The following is a 24809-nucleotide window of genomic DNA, read 5'->3' on the forward strand; positions in this document are numbered from 1 at the left end:
TTAATAAATTTTCATTCCTTGACCGAGAACCAAACCCCACCTGAGGCGCTAAAAGCACCGAATCGTAACCACTAGGCCAGCAAGAAAGCTGTCAAGTCTTTTTTCGGTATGGCTTATCTACGCTGCTTTTGCCATTTAAAAAAAAATTTCAGATCTCTTTTACCACAAAACTGCATGTTTAGACTCAACACAAACCAATTCTTCAGCCAGCGAGAACATTTGCTGTGAGCTGGAACATGACATCGACAATGAGGTGAAATAGTCCCACAAGCTGCTCATGTTCAACTTACAACTTCTAAAACCCTCCAGCCTAACCACTGTGGGCCCGATGAAAGCTGTAAATCCGAGTCACGGGACACCAGAGGAACTACCAATAAGGCTTGAAATTTGGATTATGGAGCTACTTTTGACATTTTTTTTTCATTTTAGATCTCTTTCACCAGAGACAACTTTCTCCTGCCAAATGATCTGTTTGGGTTGAACACAAGTGACTTCTTCACCAATGAGAAGAACCATTGCTGTTAGCTGGAACATGAAATCGATACTTTCCCCCTTCAAGACAGTTCTTAAAGCCTCCCCCTTTGACCGAGCTTTTAGTCACCTGACTGAATATGTGACTTGGTGTCACACTTTGTTCTACAATGATCCTGGGGAACGCTTTGTGACGTTTCATTAGGTTAAAGGTGCTTTTTAAGTTGTTGTTGTAGTCCATACATAGAAAGAGACAAACTCCTCTTGCATCTTTCATCCTGATATTTTTCTCTGTAACATTTTAATATGAAGTTGCACAACTAAAGTGAATAAAGTTTGTGATGGTTAAAAATGTGTTCACCCCCTTGGGGAACTGAACCACATCGACACACACAGAGGAACACACACAAACATATACACCGAGAGTGACAGAGGCCTGAGGAGAAACAAACACCCAGAAAACAAGGATGTCACCAACAGGTCTAATTATTGTTCTATTTCAGACAGAGATTATGGTGAATGCTTGCAGATGAACGGAAATGAAGAAACGAGGAAGGGAAGCAGTAGAACCACCCGAGAGTGGTTGGAAGGTTTTTATTCCATTTCCCCAATAATTAATTTTAATCTGGAGGCACCTAAAGGAAGGAGCAGCGAGGTCGGCAGGATTCAAGCCTTCATGGGGAGAGCGCAATGGATTTTAAATCCATTGTCTTCACCACTCAGCCATGATTACAGACCTTATATCGATTTTAACCTTTTTCATATAAAATCATAGACAGGTTTAACAGAGAGAGAGGACATTCGGCCCCACACATTCCCAGTCACCCTGCAATTCTTACTATCTCTCCTGGTTCATCCTGCCAGGAGGGACATCTTAATATGGCAACAACCACAAGCCCGGGCTCAGGTGAAGTGACTGAAAGAACAAAACAGCTGAAACGTTGATGGCTTGAGGATTCGAACCCATGAAAACAACGAAACCCAAGCCAATCTCGTTAAAACGTGGAGCCACGCTGCAACCATCAACAGTAGACCAACCATTGCCTTGGGTGGTGTCGGCTCTGAATTAGAACATAACAAATAGGAGCAGAAATAGACCATTTTTCCCCTCAAGCACCTCATAGTGTCAGAGAATCAGAGCCAAGGCTACACCACAGATAGAGGCCATTCGGCCCGACTCATAGGAACAAAGGACTCAGGGACAGGAGTTGGCCATTCAGTCCTTTGAGCCTGCTTCACCATCCAATAAGATCATGGCTGATCAGGCTGTGGTCTCAACTCCTCTTTGCTGTCTGTCCCCACCTCACCCCCATAACTCTTGACCCACTTGTGTATCAAAAATCTGTCTAATTCTGCCTTGAATAAATTCAATGACCCTGCCTCCACTGCTTTCTGGGGAAAATAATTCCACAGACTAACGACCTCTGAGAGAATAAGAAAATCTGCTCATCTCCGTCTGAAAAGGGAGGCCTCTTACTCTTCTGGAAACTAACTCACCTGGTCCCACTCCCCCACCTTTTCCCCGGAGATCTGCATTTTCTGTACAATTCTCTGTTGAAATCCGCGATGAATCTGCCTCCCTCACACTCTCAGGTGGTGCAATCCAGATCCTAACCACTCCCTGTGAAACAGAGAAAGTCCTTTAGAATTATTGGTTTTGGGACAAGCGGAATACTTGGTAACAGACAAGGCACCAAAAGGCTCGAAGGGAGTCGGCACCAGTTGTAGGGGATCTGGTTCCCAGTGACATGGATGTGTCTGCAGTGGGTGGGATCAGACTGTTTCCATGTATCCACAATGAATGTCTCACCCTTTATTTGGGAAGAGTAAAACTGAGAGGATAATTATCATTCGGGTAGCGGCAATCTGAAGCTTTCACTCGCTGAGCCATTGCTTTAGGATATCCTACAGCGTGCAGGCATTTTCCTTAAGTCTCTGTGGCGCAATTGGCCAGCCTGTTCGGCTGTGAGCTAAAAGGTTGGTGGTTCGAAACCACCCAGAGGCTAAGTTATAGCCATTTTCCCCCCCATCATTACTCATTAATTCTCTGGCTTGTTCTGGGACCCTGAAACCACAAGAAAACCCCCCCACGTTGAAAACTCACCTGTCGCCCACTGAGCTCCCACACGAAGCTTTGTTTATGGATATTCATTTCGGATATAACAAAGAATATGGACGATCATGAACCCCCATCTAAATCAATACAGATCAACGAGGCTATTGGATTGAAACAAGCCCATCAATTAATCGCCCTTTCTCAGCTCCACGGTGAGTGAGACAGGAAAAGGTAACAATATTCCAGCCCCGCACTCTCCAATCACCCACTGCCAGCGGAAACATCTTCTTATTTTGCTGAATGTTATCTTCAGAAATGGTGAAGAGCGAATCTAATGTGGCTGCAAGATCCAGCATTCAGTTCATATTCAACAACAAACAGGAATGGGAGCGATGCAACTTTTCCACACAGTTGGGTGATAATGTTTCCCCGAGCATCGAATGGAATAACTTACACATGCGAAATGAGCAGGGTAACTACAACGCTACAGGAACATTTCCCTGCCTGGATCCCAATGGAGCTGTCTGGAATGTTAAAAGGTGACGTCATGCTGCAGTACTTTGGGTCTTTGTTTTGAAGAAATGGAATTCGGCTGTTCTCATTAGGAATGCTGGAGACAGACTGATCAACAATGTCATCGTCAAGTGGCACAGCGCAGTAAGAGGTCCTTCCACCCATTATATTTATATCAGTTTTTTTTTTACAAAGATCTTGCCAATTAGTCCCAATTTCCTTCTCTCTTTCCATTTATCAGAATTTTCTCCCTTTCAACCATTGCCAAATTCCTTTTCAAAGAAGCAGTTTCTGTGAATCCATGAAGTTTGCCTTAATGAACATTTCCTTTACAATGAAATTAAGAGTTGGAGTAGGGTTCTTTCTGCAGTTTTCGATATTAACATAAGTTATTTATGCAAATCATTTCATGGTGAACTTACAAAAGGTGTTTATTCTGATCAGACATGTCCTCAGTATTTTCTCAGTCATGATGACCATGAAACTATCACTGATATTGCCATATATTGCCATGTGATTCACCAGTCCTTTAGGGAATTCAATCGGTCGTCCTTACCTGGTCTGACTTGCATGTGACACCAGACCCACAGTGATGTGGTTGATTCTCAACTAACCTTTGAAATGGTTTAACAAGTTACACAGCTCAAGGGGATTTGGGGATGTGCAAAAATGCTGGCCAACGATGCTCATGAAAGAATTAAGAACCATGATGAAGTGCGATACAAAGTAATTTTGGACCATCTCTCCCAATGTCTCGTGTTCAATCACAGTATCAATTGCGTCTGTCTTTACGATGAAGCTAGTCTTTGGATCACACTGGTTGTCATCTTTCAGTCAGTAAGTAACTGTGAATTTGTATTTGTAAACTCATTAATTTCTGTTGTTGATGAAAGGAACTGCTAGTTTTTTGTGCCTAGTCAGTTTCACCCTTCCTCGTTTTGAGAATGCTTTTTACAGCTTTGCGAAGGGCAAATTTACTGTAGCAGCGAGATACTATATTCAGTTAATATTCAACAACAAATGTGAATTATGGAACTTTCTCTCACACTTGAATGTGTAAATTTCAATAATGTTTCTACCCATTTCCAGACAGAGGACCTTTGCATGTACGTGATAACCAATTGGTAACTACAGAAACAATGGGCAGAACCACAGGGACCGACTTAAAATATCAAACTGTGCAGCCTTACTGCACTTCCAAACCCTGTTTTATGGAAGTACAATTCGGCTGAAAAACATAGCCATGCGGCAGAGAAATTGATCTGACATTGGAATCATAAAATGACAGAGCACATCAGCAGGTCATTCAACACTTCACACATGCACAAACTATCTTACTGTAATTCGTCTCATTTTTTGTCTCTTTCTCATTACCGTGCCTTTTGGAGAAAATCATTCAAAGCCTGGTGAAGTGCCAATGTCACATGGCTGTGAGATAATGTATTCGGCTATTGTTTAGCAAGAAACAGGAATTGTACAACTTCTCACAATTAGATGATTCAGTTTTCAAAATATTTTTGCCAGCTTTCGAACCGGTGACCTTGCGCATCTGAAGTGAATGTGATAAACACTACTTGTTTATTTGTTAACTTATGGTATGTTGACATCGCTACACTACAGAAACAATGTGCAAGAAAAAGCCAAAGGGACTTGTATAGAATTTCAAACTGTGTAGACCCACTGCGCTGCAAGATCCTGTTTACCGGAATAGAACTGGGGTGTGACACTTTGGAAAGCTGCAGAGAAATTAATCTAATTGTAAACTGACACAGCTCATTAGGTGGGCATTCGACCCATCGGGTGTGCGCTTTCTTCAAAGAGCTATCCACTTAGTTCCAATATCATTCTGTTCCTTCATAACTCTGCAGTTTTTTTTCCCATTTCAAATAATCGCCCAATTCCCTTATGAAAACTCTGAGTTAAGAAAAACAATATTGGAAGAGGTGCAGGAGCTTCTGCAGTGTCCACGCTCAGTGTGTGAACATTAACAAAGTTACCCTGACCCAATGGCATGGAGAGTTGAACTGGGGATTCACATGTTGTCTTCGAAATAAAGAGGAATATTTATTTAAGCAATTGATTTCCTATTGAATATTTGAAAGAAGTTTATTCTGACCAAACATCTCCTCATTTTTCTCAGTCGATTTATACAATCGATTCCTCTTGCTGTACAAGCTGTTACAGACGCTGTTATAGAAAAGAGGGAAAGGTTTGCTACAGCTAAACAAAGGCCTGGTTAGATCACACCTGGAGGACTGTGTGTAGTTCTGGGAACCGCACCTTATAAAGGATCAATATTGGTCTTGGAAACAGGGCAGTGCTGATCCAGCAGAATGTCAGTTCTGGAATGTAAGTGGACATTCTCCCGCCCGCAAATTGAGGTCATCCAAAACTGCTGCCTGTGTCTTCACTCACAGGAAGTCCCATTCTCCTATCACCCTCTACCCGCTGACTTACATTAGCTCCCGTTCAAAGAATGTATCTACTTCAAAATTTCTTAACCTTGTTTTCAAATCCCTCCTTGTTCTCGCCTCTCCCAATCTCTGTGATGTCCTCTAACCCCACAAGTCTCTGAGACATCTGTGTTCCTCTAATTCTGGCCTCTTGTACATTCCCAAACAGAATAGCTCCACCATTGGTGACCGTGGTTTCAGTTACCGAGGCCCCAATCTCTGGAATTCCCTCCCTAAACCTCTCTGCCACGATCTCACTTTCCTCCTTTAAGACTCTTCTTAAAACCTACCTCTCCGACCAAGCTTTTGGTCACGTGGCCTAACATCTCCTTATGTGTGTCAGTGTCAGACTCTGTTATATAATGATCCTGTGAACTATCTTTGGCGGTTGAATTACGTTAAAGGCGCTATCTAAATATAAGCTGTTGTTGCAATGGGGCACACAGAGAAGGAGACAGACTCTTTTTGTACCTTTCACCCTGATAATTTTTGATCTGAAGATGCACAACTAACGTGAATAAAGTTTGTTCTGTTAAAAATGTGTCCTTTCCTTTGGGGAACTGAACCACATTGACAATCACACAGACGAACGGAAAGAAGAAACTATGGGAATGGTTTTGATTCCGTTTATAGAACAAAGAACAAAGAAAAGTACAGCACAGGAACAGGCCCTTCGGCCCTCCAAGCCTGCGCCGATCATATGGCCCTTCAACTAAAATAGTTTGCACTTCCGGGGTCCGTATCCCTCTATTCCCATCCTATTCATGTATTTGTCAAGCTGCCTCTTGAACACCACTATCGTACCTGCTTCCACCACCTCCTCTGGCAGCAAATTCCAGACACTCACTACCCTCTGCGTAAAAAACTTACCCCGCACATCTCCTCTAAAGTTTTCTCCTCTCACCTTTAATCTATGTACCCCTAGTAATTGACTCTTCCACCCTGGGAAAAAGCTTCTGACTATCTACTCTGTCCATGCCACTCATAATTTTGTAAACTTCTATCAAGTCGCCCCTCAATCTCCGTCGCTCTAGTGAGAACAATCCGAGTTTCTCCAACCTCTCCTCATAACTAATAACCTCCAGACCAGGCAGCATCCTGGTAAACCTCCTCTGCACCCTCCCCAACGCCTCCATATCCTTCTGGTAATGTGGCGACCAGAATTGCATGCAATATTCCAAGTGTGGCCTAATCAAGGTTCTATACAGCTGCAGCATGACTTCCCAGCTTTTATACTCAATACCCCTGCCAATGAAGGCAAGCATGCCATATGCCTTCCTGACTACCTTATCCACCTGCGTTGCCACTTTCAGTGACCTGTGGACCTGTACACCCAGATCCTTCTGCCAGTCGATGCACTTAAGTGTTCTGCCATTTACTGTATAATTCCTGTCTGTATTAGACCTTCAAAAATGCATTACCTCGCATTTGTCCGGATTAAAATCTATCTGCCATTTCTCCGCCCAAGTCTCCAACCGATCTATATCCCGTTGTAACCTTTGACAATCCTCTTCACTATCTGCAGCTCCTCCAACCTTAGTGTCGTCTGCAAACTGACTAATTAGCCCAGTTACATTTTCCTCCAAATCATTTATGTATACCACAAACAGCAAAGGTCCCAGCACTGATCCCTGCGAAACTCCACTAGTCACAGCTCTCCATTCAGAAAAGCACCCTTCCACTGTTATCCTTTGTCTTCTATGACCAAGCCAATTCTGTATCCATCTTGCCAGCTCACCTCTGATCCCGTGTGACTTTACCTTCTGTACCAGTCTGCCATGAGGGACCTTGTCAAAGGCCTTACTGAAAACCATGTATATAACATCCACTGTCCTTCCATCGTCGATCATCTTTGTCACTTCCTCGAAAAACTCGATCAAGTTAGTGAGCCACGACTTCCCCTTGACAAAACCATGCTGCCCCTCATTTCCCTACCACTGACATAAGGCTCACCGGCCTGTAATTTCCTGGATTATCCCTGCTACCCTTCTTAAACAGTGGAACAACATTGGCCATTCTCCAGTCCTCTGGGACCTCATCCGTAGCCAGTGAGGATACAAAGATTTCTGTCAAGGCCCCAGCAATCTCCTCCCTTGCCTCCCTCAGTACTCTTGGGTAGATCCCATCTGGCCCTGGAGACTTATCCGCCTTAATATTCTTCAAGACGCCTAACACCTCCTCTCTGTTGATCTCAACATTATCCAGGCTATCTACACACTCTTCCCTAGACAAATCGACGGCTAAGTCCTTCTCTTTGGTGAATACTGATGAGAAGTATTCATTTAGTATCTCTCCCATTTCTTCTGGCTCCACACACAAATTCCTACCTCTGTCCCTGAGTGGGCCTACCTTTTCCCTGTCTACCCTCTTGCTATTTACATATGTATAGAAGGCCTTGGGATTTTCCTTAATCCTTGTTGCCAGTGACTTTTCATGACCCTTTTTAGCCCTCCTGACTCCTTGCTTAAGTTTCTTCCTACTTTCTTTGTATTCTCCACGGGCTTCTTCTGTCCCCAGCCTTCTAGCCCTTACAAATGCTTCCCTTTTCTTTTTGACTAATCTAATAATTAACTCCATAGGCACCTTATCAAAATCAGGAATAATGAGAACTGGAGCTGGTAGGATTTGGAAGTCTGTGAGGAGACCCCACAGGATTCCAACCCCATCCCCTTATCCACTCCACCGTGAACACAGGACCTGCACTGACGTCACTGATGTTTGTATAAAATCATAAGCGGCTCCATCAGACGGTCATTCAGCATGTCGTTCACAAGCCGACTCTCTGGAAGAGGAACTCAACTACTATAATTCCACACCCTACCTTTTCCCCACAGCAACTCATATTTATATTGTCTCTCCTCTTTCTTCTTGACAAAATGCAGCACAGGACGCTCAATTTTCGGTGGTGTGTGTTTGTCCAAATGGGGCTGCTAAATGTTTGGCAGCGGTGGGATTCGAACCCACGCCTCCGTAGAGACTGGAGCCTTAATCCAGCGCCTTAGACCGCTCGGCCACGCTACCACATAGGTGAAAATTATTAATCATCTCCTTCATTGGTATTGCCACTGAAATAGAACAAAAGCAATGAAGTAGGAATTGACCATTCGGAATCTGGATCCAGCTCCGTCAGTTAATCAGATCATCCTGCACTTTGTAACAAATAGAAATCATCTCCACTCAAAAACACAATGAGCCGCAGTGAAGGGTTGGCACCATTTAAACTGTCATTCAACTGGTCTGGTTCCGAATCTCCTGCTAGAAATGGCAAGAAAACCTCTCACTGAATTCATTCCGGGTCTTGACTTCAGAAGGACAGGACACAAGGTAACAAAGTACATTTCGGTAAATTGGGTTATAATATGGCAGAATCACCTGGAAAGAGCATCCGTGGTATTGGGAAACATAAAATTATAGAAAGTTACGGCAAGTAAGAGGCCATTCGGCCTGGCGTGCTGCTGTCAAAGAGCAGTTGTGATTGGTTGATCAGGAGTGGTCAATTACGCTTCCATTTCCAATTGCGAATTTAGGGAATGTTTGCAGATGAACGGGAATAAGAAACACGGGGGTATTTGGACGGTTGTTATTCCAATTAACCGACAAGTAATTCTACATACCGTCAGTTAAAATCACTTGGCCACAACTATTTAGTGAAATCGAACTGTTGTTTGTATAAAATAATAGAATGGATACAGGGAGTAACAGAGAAAAAGGATTTTCAGTCCCTGCCATTAACCCAACTTCGACTGCCCCTCCCCATCCTCCCAACCAAAATGCAACACTGCACAGATCAGCCGGCCGCACGGAGCATTTTTAGGAAGTGTCTCAAAAGAAAACCACCGGAAAGTTTAATAACCGCGGGAGTGGAGCCCAAATCACAGGAACCTTGACCAGCAGCTCAGTGTACTCGGCCACTCAACCACAGTCAGAGCAGAAACAACCATTACGTTGGCCGGCATTGGCACTGAATGAGAATATATAATCATCCTCCGTTTTGTCACGTCCGGGCATTTAGTAGCTGAACAGCCTGCACTCAAAAAGAAACAGAAATAAATGTCCTCTTGCATCATTTAAAACAGCGCTTTTGTTTTCTCTGGACCATCTTAATATGAAGCCGCAGGAATAAGGTGAATAATGTTTGGATGGTAAAAATGAGGAACTGAACCACACACAGAGGAACACACACAGACAAAGACACCGAGAGTGACAGAGGGCAAGCGGTTGTTTCTAAGAAGAGACAAAACACCCAGAAAGCAAGCCTGACACCAACCTGGCTCCGTTTCTGTTCCATTTCCGAATGCAAGATTCGTGAATGTTTTCAGGAGTGAACGGAAATAGGATAACTCCCGAGTTTCTGGATGGACTTGATTCAATGTAACCGATAATTAACTCTGTAGAAACAGAGTTTAAGCAGGAATAATGAAAAGCGGAAAAACCCAATGGGTTTGGACTCCATCGCCGTACCCACTCGGCTGTGGCGAACGGCCCTATGCACAAGTTAATATGGTCGGTATAAAATTATAGATGATTACAGCAGAGAAGTACATTCAGCCCATCATGTCCATGCCATCTCTCTGAAGAGCCATTTAACTAATTCCAAAATATCGCCTGTTCCCCACAGCAATTTATATTGATGCTGTCTCTCCTCACCCTTCCTGTTAAAATGAAACACCGCACACAAACCCAAACATTCAATCTGAACTGGCACTTGTTCGACCTGCTGTTCAAGCTGCTCATGTGCAACTTTCAATTTCCAAAACCCACCAACCTCATCACTGCGGCTCCTGTGAAACTGACAAGGGAACACACGGCAGAAATTCATCAGTGAAAGTAACAGAAACACATCAAATTCCAAACACTGTCATGTCACATCTGTTTCTGCTTCTGTCCCTGCCTCACCTCCCAAGCTCCCAAGTCAATTAGTTGCTTGATGCAGACACAGTAAGTCCATGAACTCAATATTTCCCTGGGAAGCAGGGACAGGGAAGGAAGACACGAGAATTTGAGAAGGGAAGGGTTTACAGGATCTCATTTTCCTGATTGTCCGAGATGCTGATAACAGGAATATGCACAGTGTGAATTATCCACAGCCACATTCTCCTTCCAGTCTTGTGCACGTTGTTAAACTTTGAAATTGTTCATATTTTCACACTGGATTTCACTATGAAGAAAGCAGAGCTGAGATGAGCTTATGTTGTTTAGCAGATGCACTGCAAGAAGCAACACAACAGGTTCATTTTGAAGGGGTGAACGGCTGAGACTACTTAATTGCCGTTGAACGAGTCAGGTGTCAAATTCAGTGATAGAAATGACAAGAAAACCCACTGAATTTGCTCATTGTCTTGAATTCAAAGCGTCGGATAGAAGGGCAGGGATTACATCTCGATGGATTGAGTTAGAAAATGGCAGTAAAATTTAGAGAGATACAACTGGGGTGTTGGGAAACACAAAATGGCAGAAAGTTACAGCAAAGAAATTGGCCAATCGGCCATGTGTTCTGCTTTGACAGAGCAGTGTGATTGGTTGATCTGAATATTCAAGAGCAATCGTCATTTAAGAAGGATGGGCAAAAAGGAAAAGGAGGTGGGTTAGTGCTGTTAATAAGGGACCAGATCCGCACATTAGTGGGAGAGGATCTTAGATTGAAGAATAAGTTTGAGTGGAGCTAATAAATAGTAAGAGGCATCAAACATTAGTGGGAGTTGTTTATATACCACCAAACTGTAGTGGGAATGTTGGGAATGGGATAAATAAGGAAATTAGAATTGAAGGTAACATGGGTAATACAGGAATAATATTTTGCCTCGCATCACCAGCTCTACAGTCAGTGCTTTGTTACCTATCACAGCCCTTCTCTTTTATTTTCACTTCCTCACTCCGACTCTGGATTTATTCTCGACTTGTTGCACGTGAGACATTTCAGTTCTGATGTGAAACTTCAACTCTCATTGCCCTGAATGTGACAGAACTGTGCTGTGTTGTTTTCAGCCAGGAAGACAATAATGTTGGCTTTAGCAGTTCGCCCAAGAGCAGAAAATCTCAATTCCCTGACAGGGAATCAAACCCGGGGTGATGCAGTGAAAGTGCTGAACCCGAACCAGTCGGCCATCAGGAAGCTGCTAACCAGTTTGGAAATTCGGCTCATGGAGGCTACTTTTGGAATTTTTTCTTTCCCAATCTCTTTCACCAGTCAACTTTCTCCGGCTCAATGGTCTGTTCAGGTTGAACACAAGTGGCTTCTTCAGCCAATGAGAACAACCATTGCTGTTGGCTGGAACATGAAATCGATACTTTCCTCCTTTAAGAAAGTTCTTAAAGCCTCCCCCTTTGACAGAGCTTTTAGTCAGCTGACCGATTATGAGGCTCAGCGTCACACTTTGTTATATAATGACCATGGGCGTCGCCTTGTGACGTTTCAACAGGTTAAAGGCGCTTTCTAAATGTAAGTTGTTGTAGTATGCTGTAGTATTATAAAAACTTGCCCTTTTAAGTGAGAGAAAAGCTGCCTTGTTCCTGTTTGTTGTTGGATATTAACTGAACGCATTATCTTACAAGCTTCTTATATTCGCTCTTCACCATTTCACAAAATAAACACTCAGCAAAGCGACTGTATCTTTCTGCTGGCAGCGGGTGATTGGAGAGTGCGGGGCCAGAATGTTGCTGCTTTTCTGCTTTTCCCTGTCTCACTCACTGTGGAGCTGAAGAAGAGAGAATAAGTAATGGGGTTATTTGAATCCAATAGCTTCATAGATTTCGAATGTGTTATTTGGAGGTGCATGGTTGGTCAGATTATAAATTATATTTGAAATTAATATTCAGATAAAAATATCATTACTGTTGGGACTCGTTGGGCACAGGAGAGTTGGATTTTTTTCTCATTGTCGCTTAAGAACCCAATAACAATCCGTGGCTGTGTAACAATGGATGTTGATTGTGTTTTATATAAACGTGTCATTTTGGGGAGAAACGTTTCTCTAATGAAAGAGGCCTGAAATTACAATAAAAGGCACAGGTAATATGGATTAGCCAATGCGAATAAAGTTTGTGATGGTAAAAATGTATTCAACTCCTCAGGGGACTGAACCACATTGACACACACAGACATATGCACCGAGAGTAACAGAGGCCGAAGGAGAGACAAAGACCCAGAAAGCAAGGATGTCACCAACTTGACCAATTATCGTTCCTTTTCAGACTGCAAATTTATGAATGTTTGCAACTGAAATAACGTTTAGTAACACGGATAAGAAGAATTATGATCCTGAATGGAGATGAACGGAAGTAAGAAGGAAGGGGGTGTTTGGTTGGTTTTAATTTTATTTAGCCAATGATTAATTCTGCAGACAGTTTGCAATTTATTCTCGGGATGTGGGGTTCGCTGGCTGGGCCAGCATTTATTGCCTATCCCTAGTTGCCCTTGAGAAGGTGGTGCTGAGCTGCCTTCTTGAAATACAACTGTCCATGTGGTGTAGGTACACCCAAAGTGCTTTTAGGAAGGGAATTCCAGGATATTGAACCAGCGACAGTGAAGAAACAGCGACATATTTCCAAGTCAGAATGGTGAGTGACTTGGAGGGGAAATTCCAGGTGGCAGTGTTCCCATCTATTTGCTGCCCTTGTCTTTCCAGATAGTAATGGTTATGGTTTTGGAAGGTGGTGTCTAAGGAGGCTTGGTGATTTCGTGCACATGTGATAACCAGTTCACTACAGAACAATACCTAACAAAGCCAGAGGCACCTGCACCTCATGTTAAACTGTGAGGTCCTGCAGCAGCACTTTGGGTCCTTGTTTTACAGAAATAAGATTCGGGTGGCAGATTTAGAAATGCTGTCGTCAAATTAACCTGGTAATGTCATCATAAAACGGCAGACCGCTTGAGGAGACCATTCAATCATCATATCATTATCAGCTTTTTACAATTTTCTTTCAATTAGACTCAATTTCCTTTCCTTTCTCCATAACTCTGATTTTTTTCTTCCTTCCAAGTCATTGTCCAATTCCCTTTTGAAAACTCTGAGTTAAGAAAAACAAAACTGAAAGAGATGCAGGAGCTTCTGCCGTGTCCATGCTCAGTGTGTGAAAATTAACAAAGTTTCCCTGACCCGATGACACAGAGATGTGGGCTGGGGATTCTTATACAGGTTTCGAAACAATCAAGTTCATTTCAAATGGAATTTGAAAAGGAATTTTATTCTGATGAAGCATCTCCATATTTTTCTTATTCGATCTATACAATCTAATTCCCCTTGCTGTATACCCTGTAACAGAGGCTGTTATAGTAAAGAGGGAAAGGTTTGCTACAGCTATGCAAAGCCCTGGTTAGATCACACCTGGAGGACTGTGTATAGTTCTGGGAACGGCACCTTATAAAGGATCAATATTTGCCTCGAAATGTTCAGAGGAGCTGCATTGATGAGGTTGGTGGGTTTTGGAAATTGGGAGCTGTACATCCGCAGCTTGTAGCACTATTTCACCTCGCTGTTCACTTCATGTTCATGTCTAACACACTCGATGCTGTTATTGACTGAACAAGTCTTCTGTGTTTGAACTAAACACACTCCCACTCTTGGCCCTCCTCAGGGAATGTTGTTTTCTTGTTGCTATGTGAACTGTCACAATGAACTGTTCCTGGAGTCTCTTTCCCCTGGGATCTACAAATCCCGTCACTTCTCTTCCTCTTTCATTCTCACGCTTTCATTCCCAGTTTGGGAGGGAGAACGAGGAGGGACAATATAAATTGCAGGGTTCCGGGGAAAAGGTCGGGTTGTGACAGTGACAAAGCGGGCAGAAGACCCTCTTTCTCTGCTGTAACTATTGTATGATTTCATATAAATAATACAGGCCTTCCGCCAAAGTCTTTAGTCGTGGCCGAGTGGTTAAGGCGATGGATTTGAAATCCATTAGGTGTTACCCCGCACAGCTTCGAATCCTGCCGACTAAGTTTTCCATTATTTCTGATTTTAACCAGTGATCTCAGAAACAGTAAATGGAATCGACATTTTCACAACACCTGCAATAGCGAAGTTTGACCAGTGGTTGGCAGTGAAATCGTGATTGCTCACATCACATGAAGCAGGCGGTGTCTGAATTATTACTGCATTTGGCACTGTCTCTGTTCAAATTAAATTAGAGGTGTCAGTTGTGGCTCAGTTCATAGCACCCTCGCCTTTGAATCAGAGGGTTGTGGGTTCATGTCCCACTCCCGGAAACCAAGAACTGTGATTGTACTCGAAAAGAGTTGCAATCTGTGACTGTTGATAACTCGAAAGAGTTTCATATTAAATTAGACGCTGTTTCTATTACACTAGGATACGACTCTGGTCATATTAGAGAAGGTCATCTCTCAATTGTGCCTGTAATTGGCTCAGTCACAGTTGTTTATGTACTGGACTAGGGCCACAATACACTTGGCACTATCTCAGTCATGACTGCACTGAAGCAGGTTTTGGCTAAAGTTACATTAAGCCATGCCCCAGTTGGCACTGCACTAGAGCTTGTCTCTGGTTATAGAAAACTAGAACATGTTTTTAGTTGCATTTCACAAGACCCTGTCTCAGCAATTACTCCAGTAGAACCTGCCACGTGTCTATGAAACTAGGCCCTGTCTCAGGTAATGCTGCACCAAAACACCATTCATCTCACACAATTTCCTGTTTCTGTTGTTATTGTCCTAAGCCATTATTCTCATTTCTGTACTTGTCCATGTCTCTGTTTGTATTAATCTCGTGTCTTTGGCGGTATTTAAATCACCAGACACTGCGTCAGTTTATATTACAAAGAGACCTGAATTATGTGAAGCTCCACTAGACCCTGTATCAGTTTACTTATAATGGATCCGGTCTGTGTTATTACTACACTAGGCAGGTTCGTATTACACGAGGTCCTGTCTCAATTATTACTGCACTCGGCACTGCCTCACTTATGTTCCACTAGATCACGGCACTGCTTATAACACACTGAATAATGTCTGCACTTATATTCCGCTAGACCATTTCAGAACAATTTACACTAGACTCTATATTAGCCTGTATCACGTTCGACTTGTCCGTCTTTTCAATTAAAATGGATCCTGTCTTTGCAGAGGCTTTGTCTTTCTACCTCTGTCTCTGCTTCTATTCAACTCTCCCTGTCTCTGTTTTTACTCCACGAGATCATGTCTGTCTCTCTTACACTGGAGGCAATCTCCGTTATTACGGCCTTAGACACTCTGGGAAACAATTACTCTATGCATTGTGCCTGTAATAACTGCCCTATTTCACTTGATGTTGATCCAGGCCCTGTATCAGTAACTACTGTACTAGCCCCGTCTCCCATATTGCAGCAGTAGACCCTGTCTATGTTAATATAGCACTCGTCCCCATCCCTGTTATTCGTGCACTAGGTCACGTCTTTGCTTAAGTAACATTAGATGCTTTCTCTGTTATTACTGCACTAGTAATTTCCCTGCTTAAATTGCACTAGGCCCTGTCTCAGTAATTACCACGCCAGGCTCTGTCTCTGTTGTTACTACACTATTCTATGTCTCTTTAAGGTGGACGTTTAGTTACAAATGGGCCTCTGACTTTGGCCTAAAACTAGAGGTTTTGTTTGTTTGACTGTTTGTTCCGCAGAGCTCCTGATATGCATTTTCATTACAGCCAACAGAATTACATATGAGACATCGCCTGTTCTGTGTGTGTGTGTGTGAAAAAAAATCATGCTGCATCATTCCACAAAGATTTACCTTCAGCAGAATGTTTCAGCTTTGTTTATTTTCTCTTAAACTACAGATCGTCTAATAACGCAAATATTTATTGATAGTATATTCTGTTGTGTGGTCTTGTTAAAAATTCATGTCATGCCAACCATTTCTTTGGTAAGACGGGCACGTTTGTCGCCACATTCATTGAACGTCTGTCATCTCTCCACCTGAGACAGCGTCTAACTCACTGAAACTTATTGCTCTCTCACTCTCTCTCTCTCTCTCTCTGTCTCTGAGAAATTGCCCATTCATTTAAATCTCCGGTCTTCTAATAACGCTTTTTTGCAAAAATGAACTTAATAAAGAATAATCCCCGACATTAACCTGAATGATAACCTTCAGCCCATCTCCACCCTCAGGGAATGTGTTAAATCCCAAACAGTTCCTGCATTTTAATTGCAAATAGTTTAATATTGCCACTATTTATTGATAACTATTCGGTTGTTTTCCATTGTTTATAAAGTATTGTAAGACTGACCATTTCACTTCCAAGAATCGACTTTTCTGTTCCCAAAGATCATTTGGAAAAATATTATTTATTATTTCACGGGACGTGGGCGTCGTTGGTTAGTCCAACATTTTTATGCCCATCCCTAATTGCCCTTGAGAAGTTAGTGGTGAGCTGCCTTCTTGAACCGCTGCAGTCCATGTGGTGTAGGTACACCCACAGTGCTGTTAGGAAGGGAGCTCCAGGATTTTGACCCAGTGACAGTGGAGGAACGGCGATACATTTATAAGTCAGGATGGTGAGTGACTTGGATGGGAACTCCCAGGTGGTGGTGCTTCCATCTTTCTGCTGTCCTTGCCCTTTTAACTAGTAGTGGTCATGGGCTTGGAACGTGCTGTCGAAGGAGTTTTGATGAGTTCCTGCAGTGCATCTTGTAGATGGAACACACTGATGCCACTGGGCATCATTGGTGGAGGGAGTGAATGATGAAGGTGGTAGGTGAGGTGTCAACAAGTGGGCTACTTTGTGCTGGATGGTGTCGAGCTTCTAGTGTGTTACTGACGCCGCGCTCAGCCAAGCGAGTGGAGAGTATTCCATCACACTCCTGACTTGAGCCTTGTAGGTGCTGGGCGAGTTTGGGGGTTCAAGAGGTGAATTACTCTCCGCAGCATTCTCAGCCTCTGATCTGCTCTTGTCGTCACAGTATTTACATTGCTGGTGCAGTTCAGTTTCTGCTCAATGGTAACGCCCACAACGTTGATAGTCGGGGATTCAGTGATACTAATTCCTCTTTAAATGTCAAGGGGAAGTGGTTCAATTTTCTCTTGTTGGAAATGATCATTACCGGGCATTTGTGTGGCGCGAATGTAGCTTGATACTTATCAGCCCAAGCCTGTATGTTGTCCAAGTCTTGCTGCTTTTGGACATGGTCTGTTTCAGAATGTGTGGAATCATGACTGGTGCTGAACATTGTGTAATCATCAATGAACAATCCCTCTTCTGACCTGATGATGGAGGGAAGGACATTGATGAAGCAGCGGAAGATGCTTGGGCCTCGGACACAATCCTGAGGAACTCAGGGATTAGAATCATATCGAGAATGACGAGCATCTTAATGGAAAATGATCACTGCCACATCTCACAGAAACTCCTGATATTTACCTCAAATGTCTGATGATGTACGCAAGCGACGGAAAAAATGATCCTGTACGTTTACCTGACATGATATTCACACACCTGAAATTATCCGATTTATTATTCCAATTGTTGGAAAGGATTGAAACTCCCGTTGTTCTCTTTCTACGGTTTTTAACTGTGAGCTTTAAAATTTCCACCCCGACCGTTGTAATCATTTTTGGATTGGTTTGTCTGTCTAGTTAATTTGTATAATCTATGGAATCTTATCTGAAATGACTCAGGGTCTGGTGTAGCATAAAAGGATAAACGACCTGGTGCAATATAAAAAGAGATATGGGCTAGTGCAGCAATAACGGAGGCGGGCTCTACTGTAACAGTAACTGAGATATCAGCTAGTGCAGTCATAATAGAGACATTACTTGTTAAGTATTAACAGATACATTGATCTCGTGTAATATAAATAGAGATATGGGCTAGTGAATTAATAATAGAGACAGGATTTGATGTAATATAGATAGAAATATGGACCAGTACAGTCATACCAGTAACTGGGGCTGGTACGTTATTAACATAGATATGGGCTACTTCGGTGATTGGAGAGGCAGGACCTGCTGTAACACAAACAGAGGTATGGGTTTGTGCAGCGAGGACACTAACTGTCCCTGGATTTAATATACAAATGTGATATGGGCTAGTTTGGGGAGAAGAGGGACAGGTCCTGATGATACATTCAAAGATGCAAGTCTTTGTATCAGCAAAATGGAAAATAATTGCTTTGTATTATAAAACATGAAGAGCCCTCATTGAAGCAACTAACAGCAGCAGCGTCAACTTCAGCAATAAAAGATAAAAGTTCCTATTGAAAACTGACAGGCGCAAGGTTTCCACTAATAATAACGATAGAAGTTTCCATTAGAAATTGAATGATAGGTGGCCCCTTAATGCAACCATTGCAACGATTACACCTCAAGAAACAGGATGCCAGTGTCTATTGGCTCATGATACCACCTGAAAGATACTGGGTGACATTTTCCTCAGTGCTACAGAGCCACCCAGGTCGTCAAGATGGGAATATTAATTTGAAATGCGGTTTTTCCGGCGTTAGAGCAAGATGGCATATTGGCGTGTGTGTGTGTGTTCGTGTGTGTGGTTATGTGTATGTGCATGTGTCTGCGTGTGTGTCTTTGTGCGTGTGTGCATTTTTGTATGTGTGCGTCTGTGTATGTGTCTGTTTTTTTGACTGTATGTATCTGTGTGTGCATGTATGTCTGCCTATATGTATCAGTGTGTGTCTGTAAATGTATTTATATGTGTATGTGTGTGAATGTGCACGTGCGTCTGTGTGCGTTTGTGTGTGTGTTTGTGTCAGCGTCTGTGTTTGTGTGTGTGTGTATGTATGTATGTGTGTGTGTGTGTGTCTGTTTCTGTGGGTGTATGTGCGTGTGTGTGTGTGAGAGAGTGTGTATGTGTGTGAGAGAGAGTGTGTATGTGTGTGTGTGTGTCACTGTGTGTCAGTGTGTGTGGTGTGTGCGTGTGTGTCTCTGTGTGTGCATGTGTGTGTGTGTTTTTGCATGTGTGCGTTTGTGTCCGTGTGTTTGTGCTTTTGTGTGTGTTTCTTTATGTGTCTTTCTGTGTTTCTGTGTGTGAGCGTGCGTTTATATGTATGTGTCTGTGTATGTGCGTGTGTTTGTGTGTGTGTATTTGTGCATGTGTGCCTGTATGTCTGTGTGCACCTGTGTACGTCTGTGTTTGTGTGTGCATGTGTGTATGTGTGTCTGTGTCTGCGCGTGCGTGTTTGTCTATCTATATGTATTGATGCGTGCTTGTGTATGTGTTTATGTGTGTGTATGTGTGTGTGTGCAAATGTATCTCTGTGTGTCTGGCTGTGTTCGTGTGTGTGTATGTGTGTGTTTGTGTGTGAAACACGTCATATTTTTTGCAAATGAATTTCACAATGATCTTCGTCATCCTTCCATTCATGAAAGATGACGGACACACATCAAACAAATCTATTTCAGATGGGTTGTCTCCATATGCTGCACAGTTTCTGATGGCTGAGGAGGTCAATCCTTGAGGGGCAGTTTCCATCACAAGTGCCTCACATGAAGCTAAAAGCGATGTTATGGGTTGTTGTTTCTAGTCTTGGCGCCTGTTGCCAAGCCGCTGTAGCAAATGGGCATCATGGTGATGCACAACAGCTCACAGGAAGTGCCGCCATCTTCCCCTGTAGTCATCGAGTGAAATTCATGTCTGATAATCGCTAATTAGGGCCTCCATGTCACGCTTGTGAGTGTCATACAAGCAGAGCTTTGGACGTCTCACTTGCCGCCTGGCCCTTAGCTATGTGACCACCTTCCATCCTGTAAACGGGCCCGAGCCATCCAACCTCCCTCTGTTTGATGAGCCGAACAGACTTGGGAGCTCTGTCTTTGAGAGGGCTGCCGCTTCCTGATTGTGTCCCGCCAGGAGATTCCCAATAACCACCGCACACAGCGCAGATGGAAATTGTGGAGCTTCTTTTCTTGATAGCTGTAAGTCGTCCATGTTTCACAGCCAGACAACAAGGTACTGAGGACACAGGCCTAATACACCATCAGCTTGGTGCCAAAGGTCAGCTTGATGTTATGCGCGTTTCATGAGTCAGGTGATATCTGCTTTCCCCGTGCGTGTATCAGGAACTGCATCAAGGAGCAGACTGTCTGTCACCGTGGAACCTGGGGAGCAGTTTTAACTAACCACCTCCAGCCGGGTGTTATCTTGTGTGATCAGTGGTGGAAATGCAACAATTTAAACATGATTTTCTTAACGTTTTTAGTCAAATAGAACAAGTTAAAACCACGCGGAGATGGTAAATGAGTCGCTGTTGATCTTCCTGTACAACAACTCTGTGTAACAGAATTTAATAAACTAGTACGGTGGTCGAGGATGCGCTTATGCTCTGTCATTGCAATGCTGTCTGCTGAAAACCGTGCCATTAATTCAAGAATCTCGGATCCAAATGTGGTTCCACATGTAGTAGCTCCAGTAAAACCTCTGCTCCAGGTGAGGGTCGAACTCACAACCTCGGCATAGCCCGCTGATCGCACTGCTCTATAAGTACCGCGCGCTAACCGATTGCGCCACTGGAGCGCCCGCTAGTGGCTGCATTTGATCTGGTTACATTTTTCACAGATCACTGGGGTCAGGCATGATTCCTTGGTGGCAGATTGGTCAATGGGGTCTCAATAAATTTTTATGATACTATATGAACTGTAATATATTTTGAATAAAATAACATGCCGAGAATGGGCCAGGGAAACTTTGTTAGTTTTCACACACTGAGCATGGACACTGCTGAAGGTCCTGCGCCTTTTTCAATATTGTTTTCCTTAACTCCGAGTTTTCAAAAGGGAATTGGAAAAATATTTGAAATAGAAAAGCTGCTGGGTTATGAAGAAAGAGAAAGATTTTGGGACTAACTGGGCAGCTCTTTTAAAAAAGCTGGCGAGGGCACGATGGGACCCAATGAGAGATTCTATTGCACGATCAATTTCTCTCCGGTGTTCCTAAATATCCCAGCCCAATCCTATTTCTGCAAAGCATAATCCAGAACTGCAGCATGAGGACACAGTTAGAAATTCTATACAAGTCCCTCTGGCTAACTCGCTGCGCGGGGTTTCTGTTGTGTCAGCCATGATCTTATTGAATGGCGAAGCAGCATCAAAAAGCTGGATGGCCGCTGTTCCTCTGACCCGGGCTGAATGGCCTCAAGATTGTTACCTTGGCCCTGATTTTATGGAACTGTGAGGGGCTCGAGCGACAAAATGGTCTATTTCTGCTGCTACTTGTTAAGTTTTTATTCAGCACCAAAACCACTCAAGGCAATGGTTACTATCATATTGCCAGCAGTAGTGTGTTTGAGTGGTCCAAGGCGCTGGATTTAAACTGCAGCCTCGATCGAGTCGTGGATTTGAATCTTATCACTGCCAAAGTTTCAGTTGGTTCGTCTTTTCAGACGTTTCATCAAATCCCTTAGGATAGGATCAGGGCATTTGACACATGATGTGGTTCGTCTTGGTAGGAAGAACAAGGGAGGCTGTAGGAATTGTAGGGTGAGTGGGAATTGGTGGGGCTGAATGCTCTCAGTCTCTGCTGTAACCATTCCATGGTTTTACATGAACAACATTTACACCAGAGTACGGTCTCCAGTCATGGCTGAGTGATTAAGGCGATGGATTGGAGCTCCACTGGGATCTGCCCCCACAGGTTCGCGTCCTGCCGGTTGCACTGCTCAGTGTTCTGTCCTTTTGGAACCTCCAGGATTAATTATTGGCTAAATGGAGTCAGAACCTTCCGAACACTCCCGTCTGTTTTTCCTGTTTCACTTCTGTGTTCCTTCTTTCCTGTTCATCCATAAGCATTCACAGAATCTGCAGTCAGAAATGTAACAAAGCTGAGTTAAATTGGTGACATCCTTGCTTTCTGAGAGTTTGCCTCTCCTCAGAGACAAAACCTAGCCCGCTGTCACTCGCGGTGTTTCTGTCTATGTGTGTTCATGTGTGTGTGTCAATGTGGTTCAGTTCCCCGAGAGATGAACACATTTTTACCATCGCAAAACTTTATTCACTTGTATTATATATCTTCATGGTAAATGGTACAGAGAATAACAACAGCTATAAAAGTTGCAAGAGGAGATTGACGCTTTCTGTGTTTATTTAAGTGGAGACTGCTTATTGATTCAGAGTCCATATGCGACACAGCGGAGGAAGATTGAAATGTTGACTGAGCAACATTTGAACAGACAGAGGATTCACTCGGTGTGATGGTGTGTTCCAGTTCGGTATATGCAATCAGAGAATCAATTTCTATTCGTTGCTTTGAACCCAATCTTTCTAATAGGATGGATGTTATGCACATGTTGTTAGATTTTCTCTCTTTATTTGAAATGAATATTCATAAATCTATTTGTGTGGAAACTAACTGAATAACAGCAGAACTGGAAAACTTTGGACAAGATTTCCTAGCAGCCAAAGGACACAAAGCAGAATTATGTAGGTACTATAAGTAGAAGCAGGAAGAGAGGGAGTCTACTTGACCCTCGGTGGTCTTAAACCATTAAACCTTCAGTTGGAAGCTAATTTCGTTCAAAGGTATGCTATAGAAACACCCTAATGGTTCAGATTCGATGCTTTCACCGCCTGGGTTCCATTCCCTGTCTCAGTGTTGTGCAAAATGTCGTAACTAGCACCCAACTGATGGTTTGGAAAAGAGTCATATTAAACTTGAAACCTTAACTCTGCTTCTCCCTTCACATTTGCTGTCAGGCTTGCTGAGAACTTCCAGCACTTTCTGTTTTTATTATAACATGAATTACTGTCTTTATCATACACATGATCACAAGAAATTTGAGCAAGAGTAGATCACACGGCCCATCGAACCTTCTCCATCATTCAATTCAATCATGGCTGATCTTGGGCTTCAACTCCATTATCCTGCCCATTCCCCATATCCGTTAGTTCCCCAAGAGAGCAAAAACTTGTCCATCCCAGCCTTAAATGTATTCAATAATGGAGCATCCACAACACCTCTGGGTAGAGAATTCAAAGATTCACAACCCTTTGGATGAAGTAATTTCTCCTCATCTCAGCCCGAAATTATCGACCCTTTACCCTGAGACAGTGCCGCAGTGTTTTAGACTCCCTGACCAGCGGAAACAATCTCTGTGTCCGCCCTATCAAGACCCCTCAGAATTTTGTAGGTTTCAATGAGATTGCCTTTCATTCTTCTAAACTCCAGAGAATAGAAGCCCAATTTATTCAGCCTCTCGTCATTGGACAACTAGCTCATTCCAGTGACCAATTTAGTGAACCTTCTCTGTACCGTCTCCACTGACAGTATATCCTTTTATAAATATGGAGATGAAAACAGCACACGGCATTCTCGATGCCGTCTCACCAAAACCCTTCTTTATTCTTGCTCTCCAATCCCCTTGTAATAAAGGCCATTGCGCTTCTTAATTTCTTGCTGCCCCTACATGCTAACTTTCGACATTGCTTGTCCAAGGACACCCAGGTCTTTTGAACATCAGCACATTCACTTTCTCACATTTTACTGTTTGAACTTTTACAACCAAGTGAACATATTCGCACCTGCCGACATTATATTCCATCTGCCATCTTGCTGCCCACTCACATGACCTTTCGATATACTTTTAAAGTGCTCTTCTCAAAGGCTACCTTGCCACCAAATTTCAGCTATATGCCCCAGTGAGAATTGAACTCACGACCACTGGTTCACAAGACCAGTACTCTAACCACTGAGCTATAGAGCCACTTGCTATGTCCTGTTCACAGTAAGTCCCCTCGTGGAACGAGGAACAGGGCAAAGTTCTGCATGGATGATATTTGATAGACCTGGAAATGTCTGAGATGGAGAACAGAGAATTAAAAGATGCGACATGAAAGCGGCAGAATTTGATGTGTGTCAGTTGCTTTCAGTGATGAAAGTCTGCCGTGGTAATGTGGTAATGATTTTACTGCCGCATGTTTACACTGACACAAATATCACTCCTGACCAATCAATCGCAACTGCTCTTTGAAAGCAGCGTGCCAGGCCGAATGGCCTCTTTGTTTGCTGTAACTGTCTATAATTTTATGTCTCCCAGCATCATTTCCCAGTCATTCCGACATTTTATTACATTCTATGGGAACGTACTTTCTTACATCCTCGCTTTTGAAGTCAAGACACTGAGCAAACTCAAAGTTTTTCTTTAATTCCAGCACAGGGTTTGGAACCAGACCAGTTGAACAACACTTTATTGGTGCCAACCCTTCACTGCAGCTCACCCCTTAAAAACAGTGGCTGTCATTGCCCGAAGATATCATTTATGATAAAATTCTGTAGCAGAAACTTATCTCTGGAGAAAGTATCTGAAAAAGGGCAAATGCGGCGTAGATAAAGCACGTTGCAAGGATTATAGATAACTTTCCACTTAATTTAGAGGTGAGGATTCGG

The 24809-nt window shown here is 43.1% G+C and overlaps 4 non-coding genes across 4 annotated transcripts; 1 reads left to right on the forward strand and 3 right to left on the reverse strand.

Annotated features, from left to right (window-relative positions):
* Positions 1-8432: 8432 nt before the first annotated feature.
* trnal-aag (transfer RNA leucine (anticodon AAG)) lies at positions 8433-8514 on the reverse strand. The gene has a single exon. It is a non-coding gene; the product is annotated as a tRNA-Leu (tRNA).
* Positions 8515-14348: 5834 nt separating this feature from the next.
* Positions 14349-14431, forward strand: trnas-uga (transfer RNA serine (anticodon UGA)). The gene has a single exon. It is a non-coding gene; the product is annotated as a tRNA-Ser (tRNA).
* Positions 14432-20850: 6419 nt separating this feature from the next.
* trnai-uau (transfer RNA isoleucine (anticodon UAU)) lies at positions 20851-20945 on the reverse strand. The gene is made up of 2 exons: positions 20908-20945; positions 20851-20886 (listed from the first exon to the last, which is right to left on the reverse strand). It is a non-coding gene; the product is annotated as a tRNA-Ile (tRNA).
* A 3108-nt stretch (positions 20946-24053) lies between these two features.
* Positions 24054-24126, reverse strand: trnat-ugu (transfer RNA threonine (anticodon UGU)). The gene has a single exon. It is a non-coding gene; the product is annotated as a tRNA-Thr (tRNA).
* Between the last annotated feature and the right edge of the window lie 683 nt (positions 24127-24809).

The sequence above is a fragment of the Cetorhinus maximus genome, chromosome 23, assembly GCF_964194155.1.
Source record: "Cetorhinus maximus chromosome 23, sCetMax3.hap1.1, whole genome shotgun sequence".
Taxonomy (NCBI): Eukaryota; Metazoa; Chordata; class Chondrichthyes; order Lamniformes; family Cetorhinidae; genus Cetorhinus; species Cetorhinus maximus.